Source organism: Penaeus vannamei, chromosome 8 (genome assembly GCF_042767895.1).
Source record: "Penaeus vannamei isolate JL-2024 chromosome 8, ASM4276789v1, whole genome shotgun sequence".
In the NCBI taxonomy this organism is placed as follows: Eukaryota; Metazoa; Arthropoda; class Malacostraca; order Decapoda; family Penaeidae; genus Penaeus; species Penaeus vannamei.
In genome coordinates, this window is record NC_091556.1 from 31,903,574 (window position 1) to 31,911,073 (window position 7,500).

Sequence of the window (7,500 nt, forward strand, 5' to 3'; positions counted from 1 at the left end):
TCTCTCTTTCTCTCTCTCTCTCTCAATCTCACCTCACCCTCCCTCACCCTCACCCTCACCCTCACCCTCACCCTCCCTCTCCCTCCCCCTCCCCCACTCTCTCGCTCTCCCTCTCTCTTTCTTTCTCTCTCTCCCTTCACACCCACCCCCTCTGTCTGTCTGTTTGTCGTTTTCTCTTTCTCATTCTCCTCTTTCCCAGCCATTTCTTTACTTAGAATAATGTTAAACATTTCCGAAAGGATGTCTTGTAAAGTATTTAACATCCAATTTAGCATGTTAAGACACATTCATCGCATGTCAAGACTCACTTACGCTTTGTATCACATTTTATTCATCATCTCATTAACCTCATACGCCCACAACTCACGTCCTCTTCCTCCTTTTTTTGTTCAGCGTGATACATGCGGTTCACTATACCTCATTACCTTATTATTTTCCTTCGCTTCATCTTCCCTTGACGAGCTGGCACGGGGCTCTGTCTCCCCTCACGCGGGTGTAAAGAACAGGTAAATGGCTGAAAATGACCTGCCCACTCCCCCTCCCTTCCCCTTCCCCTTTCCTTTCCTTCCCTCCCTCTCCCCATCTTCCCTTTTTCCCCACGCTCTCTCTCTTATCACTTTCCTTCCCCTCCATTTCTCCACTCTTCCCCATTCCCCATTCTCCTTCCCTTCGCCGCCATTTCTCTACTCGCCCCTTTTTTCCTCTCTCTTCTTCTTCCTTTTCCCTCCACTTCTCTATTATCCCCATCCCCCTCTCTCCTTTTCCCATCCCCTCTACTTCTCTACTCTCCCCATCCCCCTCTCTGTCCCTTTCCCCTTCCCCTCCACTTCTCTACTCACCTCCAATCTTCTCCCTTTCCTTCCATTTCTCTTCTCTCCCCCATTCTCCTCCCCCTCCTTCTTCCTCTTCCTTCCCCTCCCCTTCTCTATTCTCCCACATTCCCCTCTCTCTTCTTCCCTTCCCCTCTACTTCTTTACCCATCTCCATTCTCCTCCTTCTCCACTTCTCTACTCTTCCCCAATTCCCCCCTCTCTCTCTTTTCCCTTCCTCTCCACTTCCCTACTTTCCCCATTCTCCTCCCCTTCTTCCCTTCCCTCCTTATCTCTATTCCTCCCTAATTCCTCCCTCTCTCCTTCTTCCCTTCCCTCCAATATCTACTCCCCCCATTCCCTTCCCCTCCCCTCTCTCTCTTCCCCCCCATTCCACATCCCCTCTCCCTCCCCTCCCCTCCCCTCCTCCTCCCTCCCCTCCTCCTCCCTCCCCTCCCCTCCTTCCCTCCCCCTCCCTTCCCCTTCCCTCCCCTCCCCTCCCCTCCCCTCCACGCCCCGAACAAGCACGGGAAAACAAATCACCATTCATGACCTCTTTGTTTTACCGTCCGTCCTCGCCTAATTGACGGAGAGTCGAGGGGGCAAGAGAGTGCCATGACTCCTTCCGAGTTCCCTCCTGCCTGCTGCCGTAAGGTCGTAAATCCTCCATCCCGGGGCTAGGTTCGTCGGCCATAATGTACGGGTTTTGGCGAGGTGTCGGCCCTTCTCCCTCTTTCCCTCCCTCCCTCCCTCCCTCTCTCTCCGCCTCCTTGGCAAGCTGGTCGTCACAGTTAACTTTTAGTGAGGTCGTTAGTACCTTGAGGTCGTCCACACCAACCCCGAGGGATGCCAAGAGTCTGATTTTGTTTGTCTCAATTTCTCTCTCTCTCTCTCTCTCTCTCTCTCTCTCTCTCTCTCTCTCTCTCTCTCTCTCTCTTTCTGTCTTTCTATCTCTCTCTCTCTCTCTCTCGTTCTCGCTCTGGCTCGTTCTCTCTCTCTCTCTCGTTCTCTTTCTCTTTCTCTCTTTCTCTAATTCATTCATTCATTCATTCTTGTATTCTTTCTCTATTTCATCCTATCCCTCCTCATTTTTCATGGATATGTATGAGGAGAAAGAAGAATATAGAAAACTAAGAAGGTTAAAGAAAGACTAACATCGTATCCTTTCTAATCAATATTTGCCTGTCTTCGTCATTTGCCGTTATTAATGTCAATTTTCCTTTCCCGGTATACATCTTGTACCTTCTCTTGTTCCTGCTCTGCTATCACCTCCACTTCCTCTTCCTCCTTTCTTTTGTATTTTTTTTTTCTATTTCTTCAACCTTCCCTTTTCCTCGTCATTCCTTTTCATGCTGCTAACTCTCCACTTCCTCCTCCTCCTCCTCCTCCTCCTCCCCTCTTCCATTTCCTCCTCTTCCTTGTCCTTCGTCCTCTTCTCCTTCTCCCTCTCCTCCTCCTCCCCCCTTCCTCCTCCTCCTCCTCTTCCACTTCCTCCTCTTCCTTGTCCTTCTTCGTCTCCTTCTCCTTCTTCTCCCTCTCCTCCACCCCCTCCCCTTCCTCCTGCCCTTCTTTCTTCCCCTCCTCCTCCTCCTCTTCCTTGTCCTTCTTCCTCTTCTTCTTCTTCTCCCTCTCCTCCACCCCCTTCCCCTCCTCTTCCCCTTCCCCTCCCTCCTCCCCTTCCTCTTCCTCTTCCCCTTCTTCCTCTTCCTCCTGATCCTCCCCTTCCTCCTCCCCTTCCTCCTCCTCCTCCTCCTCGGTGCCAGCGTCTCCCTCCATCACGACAGGGTTGCAACAGGTCATAATTGTTTGGCTTCTGGTGGCAAGGATCGTAAACCCGAGTCAGTGTTGTGAAAGGCGCGCGTGTGCGTGTCTGTTTGTGTGTGTGTGTGCCCCCCTCCCAGGTTCTCGCCTCCCCTTCCCTTCCCCTCTTCCCTCCTTCCCTTCTTACCCCCTTCACCCTCCTCCCCCTCCTCCCCCACTCGAAGCGTTTGAGTTCCGGTTCGTAACGTGGTCATAGAGTTCAGTTTATACGTTGTTCCTCGCAGCTGTGGTGACGCAACAAGGTGCTGCATGAAATTTGCCTCACATGGTTTAATTTTCGACAAGGATTCCAACGTGCATGTTGTTCAAGAAGGATTCCAATCCGTTTCCTCTCTTGGTGGAGGATTCGAACCTGTTTTCTTGCGTAGTATATTATTTTAATTCCAACCCTTTTCATACATCATATTTCATTTGACAAGGATTCCAGCCCCTTTCCTCACGCTCTTTATTTTCATGAAGAACTGAAACCTGTTTCCTCACATATTATATCATCTGAGGAGGATTCCATCCCCCTTTTCCGACATGATATTTTATTTGAGAAAGATTCCAACCCCTTCTCTCTAGCATTATTCTGGAAGGACTCCAACCCGTTTCCTCACGCAGTGTATATTATTTGAGAAGGAATCCAACCCGTTTCCCCACCTCGTGTATTTTTTTCTCCAAAACTCGCGCAGAAAGAGCGAGCCAGCGTATCACTGTTGATTTTTTCTTCCTTCCTCGTTGCACTCCTTGTTCGAGCGAGGAGATTACACGTCTGTCCCTCAGATGGCGCGCCGGAAGCGAGGACAGGGAGCTGATCCTTCCAGAATGACCCGCCACTCTTTATCTTCCCCTTTGCGGGATCGCGTCGGGGAGGGAGGGGAATAAAGCGCCGCCTCGCCGAGATCTCCATTAAGGCCACTTAGCGACAGTTGCAGAAAATTGAAGCGGGGAAAGTTAGGCGGCGGTCGTGACGGACGGGAGGGCGGGAACGGCGGGAGGCCACGCGGACTCACGTTCCTTCTTTACGACGGTCTTCGGCGGGCGCAGGTGGAGCGGAGGGCGGCGATGGCTCGTGATGGCAGCTTGCACCCGCTCATGCACTTTACGATTGCACTCATACGTGTACTTACACCTGCTTGGACCGTTGCGCTTGCTGCGATCGCTCACATGCGAGAGAGAGAGAGACAGACAGACAGCATTTATTTTTAGGATTTACTATTTGATTTGTATTCAGTAATTACAGTTTTTATTCTAATACGCCTTTTCTCTTCTTCCACAGCAGGCGTGACCTCAACCTCACCCTAGGAAAACAAACGGTAAGTGTTTTCCACTCCATTCTAGCGCCCTTCTCTTTGACCAAAAGGTGGATCGAGTTATTGTGAAAAAGGCACAAACTCTCGCGAAAATCTCTGGAAGTTATTGTTGTGCTCACCCTTTCAGGAAGGTCTCAATTAGGTTATTGTTGATTAGAGGATTGTAGAAAAGGAGGAAAATCAATTACTGAGGCGTCGGGGGAATGTATTAGTGGCTTAGATTAAAATGGAGTACTTTAGATATGTATTGTTTTCTCTCTCTCTCTCTCTCTCTCTCTCTCTCTCTCTCTCTCTCTCTCTCTCTCTCTCTCTCTCTCTCTCTCTCTCTCTCTCTCTCTCTCTCTCTCTCTCTCTATTGAGGGTCTCGGAGGGAATGGCGAAATGTTGCATTTTTGTGATTTTATTTTGCACATTTTCTTTTTTTTTCTCATAGTTGTTCATATGCTAGTGACAGTATGAAGTAGAATGGATAAACAGGATCGTATTTATTTTGAAAGTTCATGGACTAGATTTTCACAGAATTTAGCAGTTGTTTTTATTCTCTTCTTACTAGTTACTTGTTGTTGCAGCTCCCTTGGCCCGTCGAAATAACAACATAGTTATAATAAAGAGTATAGATATTATATACAAATATCGTCTGTTTCATCTCCTAGTTCTTATTGAGTATAGATTCTTCTCGTGGTTAAACTGATAGATAAGGAGATGTAGATAAAGGGGTAGCTATAGATATAAAGATATATATTTATTCGACGACCCCAAAGGCGAGAAATGCGAGCAAGAAGGAGAGTAAAAGCCCCGAAGAGAGAGAGAGAGAGAGAGAGAGAGAGAGAGAGAGAGAGAGAGAGAGAGAGAGAGAGAGAGAGAGAGAGAGTCAGACAGACAGACAGACAGACAGACAGACACAGACACACAGACAGACAGACAGGGAAAGGGAGAAAAGGCGACCCTTGGCAGCAGGAGGAGCGAAGTTCCGTGATCCTCTTTATCCGCGGCAGGAAGGCCTCGGAGAGAGGTTATCAGGGGCGGCAGAGAAAGGCTAAAGGAAGAGAGGCTGATGGAAGGAAGGAAAGGGGGGGGGCAGGGCGAGAGGCGTCTTTTCAGGAACGGTTGAGGAGGAGGGAGAGCGGGAGAGGGAGAGGTGGAAGAGGAGGGATAAGGAGATTGCTTGAAAGGACGACAGGTTTCGTATCTATCTTACTTTTACGTTTATCATATATATATATATATATATATATATATATATATATATATATATATATATATATATATATATATATACGGTATTTATTTATTTACTTGTTTATATATAATGCGTGTGTGTGCGTATATAAGTATTCAGTGGAACGAATTCATGTAGCATCGAAAAAGAAAGTGTTTTAACCTAAGCATCACAGAGAAATGAAAAGTGACAGACTGCAAATGGTTATAATGTATGATATGGTAGTTCTTTAGTAAATATTAGCTTGCGGTCAGATCACAGTTAGTATAGATATTACATACAAATTTACAATCAATTACATATTTAGTCCTTCGTAGCTTCCGGGAGGAGGTACGCTCGCAAAATCGGCCGGTGCGTTCGAGTGAGGGACCACCTCTTTCCTTCGTAGTCCGTTAAGCTAATGATTCTGTATGTGTAAATGTCTGTGTTTGTTTATTCGTCTGTCTGTTCATGTTTGCATTTAAACATTTATAATATAAATAACCCCTGTAGATGTTCATGTTTGCATATAAACATTTCCATTATAATTACCCTCTGCGTATGTTCATGTTTGCATATAAACATTTCCATTATAATTAACATCTGCATATGTTCGCGTTTGCATATAAACATTTCTATTATCATTAATCTCTGTATATGTTCATGTTTGTATATAAACATTTCTATTTTAATTATCCTCTGTATATGTTCGTGTTTTCATATAAATATTTCCATTATAATTATCCTCTGTACATGTTCGTGTTGGCATATGAACATTTCTGTTATAATCAACCTCTATATCCGGATTGGCAATGCCTTCCCGCACGAGACGTGGGCGGCCCCTTTGTGCGGGCGTCAGGGGCGAGTCCGAGGCGCGGCGGCGTGTTCGGGCGCCGACGTCCTGCCCCGACGGTTTTGTTTCCCTGGAGGCTTCGGCGTGTGGGTGAAGGGCCGTGACAATGGGCCGCGGGGCTCTCTTGTGCTGACGGGGGCGGGGGCGGGCCGACGGGGGGGGGGAATGAAGACGATATTTTTATATCCTTGTTTTCTTATTTTCTTTTGAAGACCACGTGGAGCGTCCTCTCTTCCATCTCTCTCTCTCTCTCTCTCTCTCTCTCTCTCTCTCTCTCTCTCTCTCTCTCTCTCTCTCTCTCTCTCTCTCTCTCTCTCTCTCTCTCTCTCTCTCCCTTCCTTTCTTCCTTCCTTTCTTTCTTCCTCTCTCCCTCTCTCCCTCCCTCCCTCTCTCTCCCTCTCCCTCTCTTTCTCTCTTTTCTGCAGCCAACCAATTAGTGACAAGCACATGTGGACGCACGCACAAACGCATTCGCAGACACAAATGGAGAGAGTCAAATATAAATGCAAATAACAGATTCATTGTTTGTCAGGCGCAAATACAAATACAAATTTGTTCTTTACAAATATGTGTTCAGTTATTCAGTTAAAATCCCGCTGGAAATTTGCGTTTGACCGCTGATATATACACAGCAGATCCGTGGCTTTGATTGGGCGAGGCGAGGAGCCGGCTCTTCGGTTCGGGCGGGAGCGGGCTGAGTGTGGGTCGGCTGGGTCTGTCGCTCGTATGCCGGCCGCCGACAGGGCAGTTTGTGGACGAGGTCGAAGTCTTCGGAGGAGATGAAGGGCATCGCCGCACACGTGTTAGGCGTTTCATAAGCTTGTTTTCTTTTTCTTTTTTCCAGGATGAATATATTACGATCATAAGCATTTTTTCCTCATCTTTTAAATGGCTTGATTTCTGGCGTCCGTTCTTTCCAAGTGGTCTAAAGCGCCTCATCAGCCGGGCTTTAAATCGCCCTTAATGCCTCCCTGGCCAGCGCGAGGTACCTAATAAAGTTATGGACGCTCGACTTATGGGTATTTAAATCCCGGCGTTACAGCCTCGCGTGGACGGCGACGAGGAGAGAGCGAGAGGCGACGCCGCTGCGCCTGCGCGGAGGAGGAGGAGGAGGAGGAGGAGGAGGACTGGCCACTGAAGTCCATCCGTTCGGATTAGGGGTGTTTATGGCCCAGGCCTCGGGTGTCGGTGTCAGGAGGAGCTCGGGTGCGTGTGTGTGTTTGTGTGTGTGTGTGTCTGTCTGTGTGTATATGGGGGGGGGGTCATTGCGCTTGATCATTGCATGTCTTGTCATTTGTAATTTGTAATTAATCAGAATTTATATAATGTGCGTATGTTCATTATGTGTCCGCACGTTTTCCTAGGGACGAAATCTATTTACCGCCCGTATCTAATCAGATAAAATCTAGGCAGTCAAGATAACGGCCGATAGCCTTTAACGCGTCATTCTTAATAGCCCATATATCCAGTGTAATTATCGTATGTGATGGTCATGAAATTAGTTGTGAAGCAGCTTTGATTGAT

At 47.6% G+C, this 7,500-nt stretch overlaps 1 protein-coding gene across 5 annotated transcripts in view; it reads left to right on the plus strand.

Annotated features, from left to right (window-relative positions):
- Window positions 1-7,500, plus strand: part of Hers (Histone gene-specific Epigenetic Repressor in late S phase) — a 146,853-nt gene that overhangs the window by 25,774 nt on the left and 113,579 nt on the right. For all 5 annotated transcript variants that reach the window (XM_070124542.1, XM_070124546.1, XM_070124541.1 and 2 more), the window contains exon 2: window positions 3,892-3,928. The gene's annotated coding sequence lies outside the window, so the exon portion shown is untranslated. The remainder of the gene's footprint in view (window positions 1-3,891; window positions 3,929-7,500) is intronic.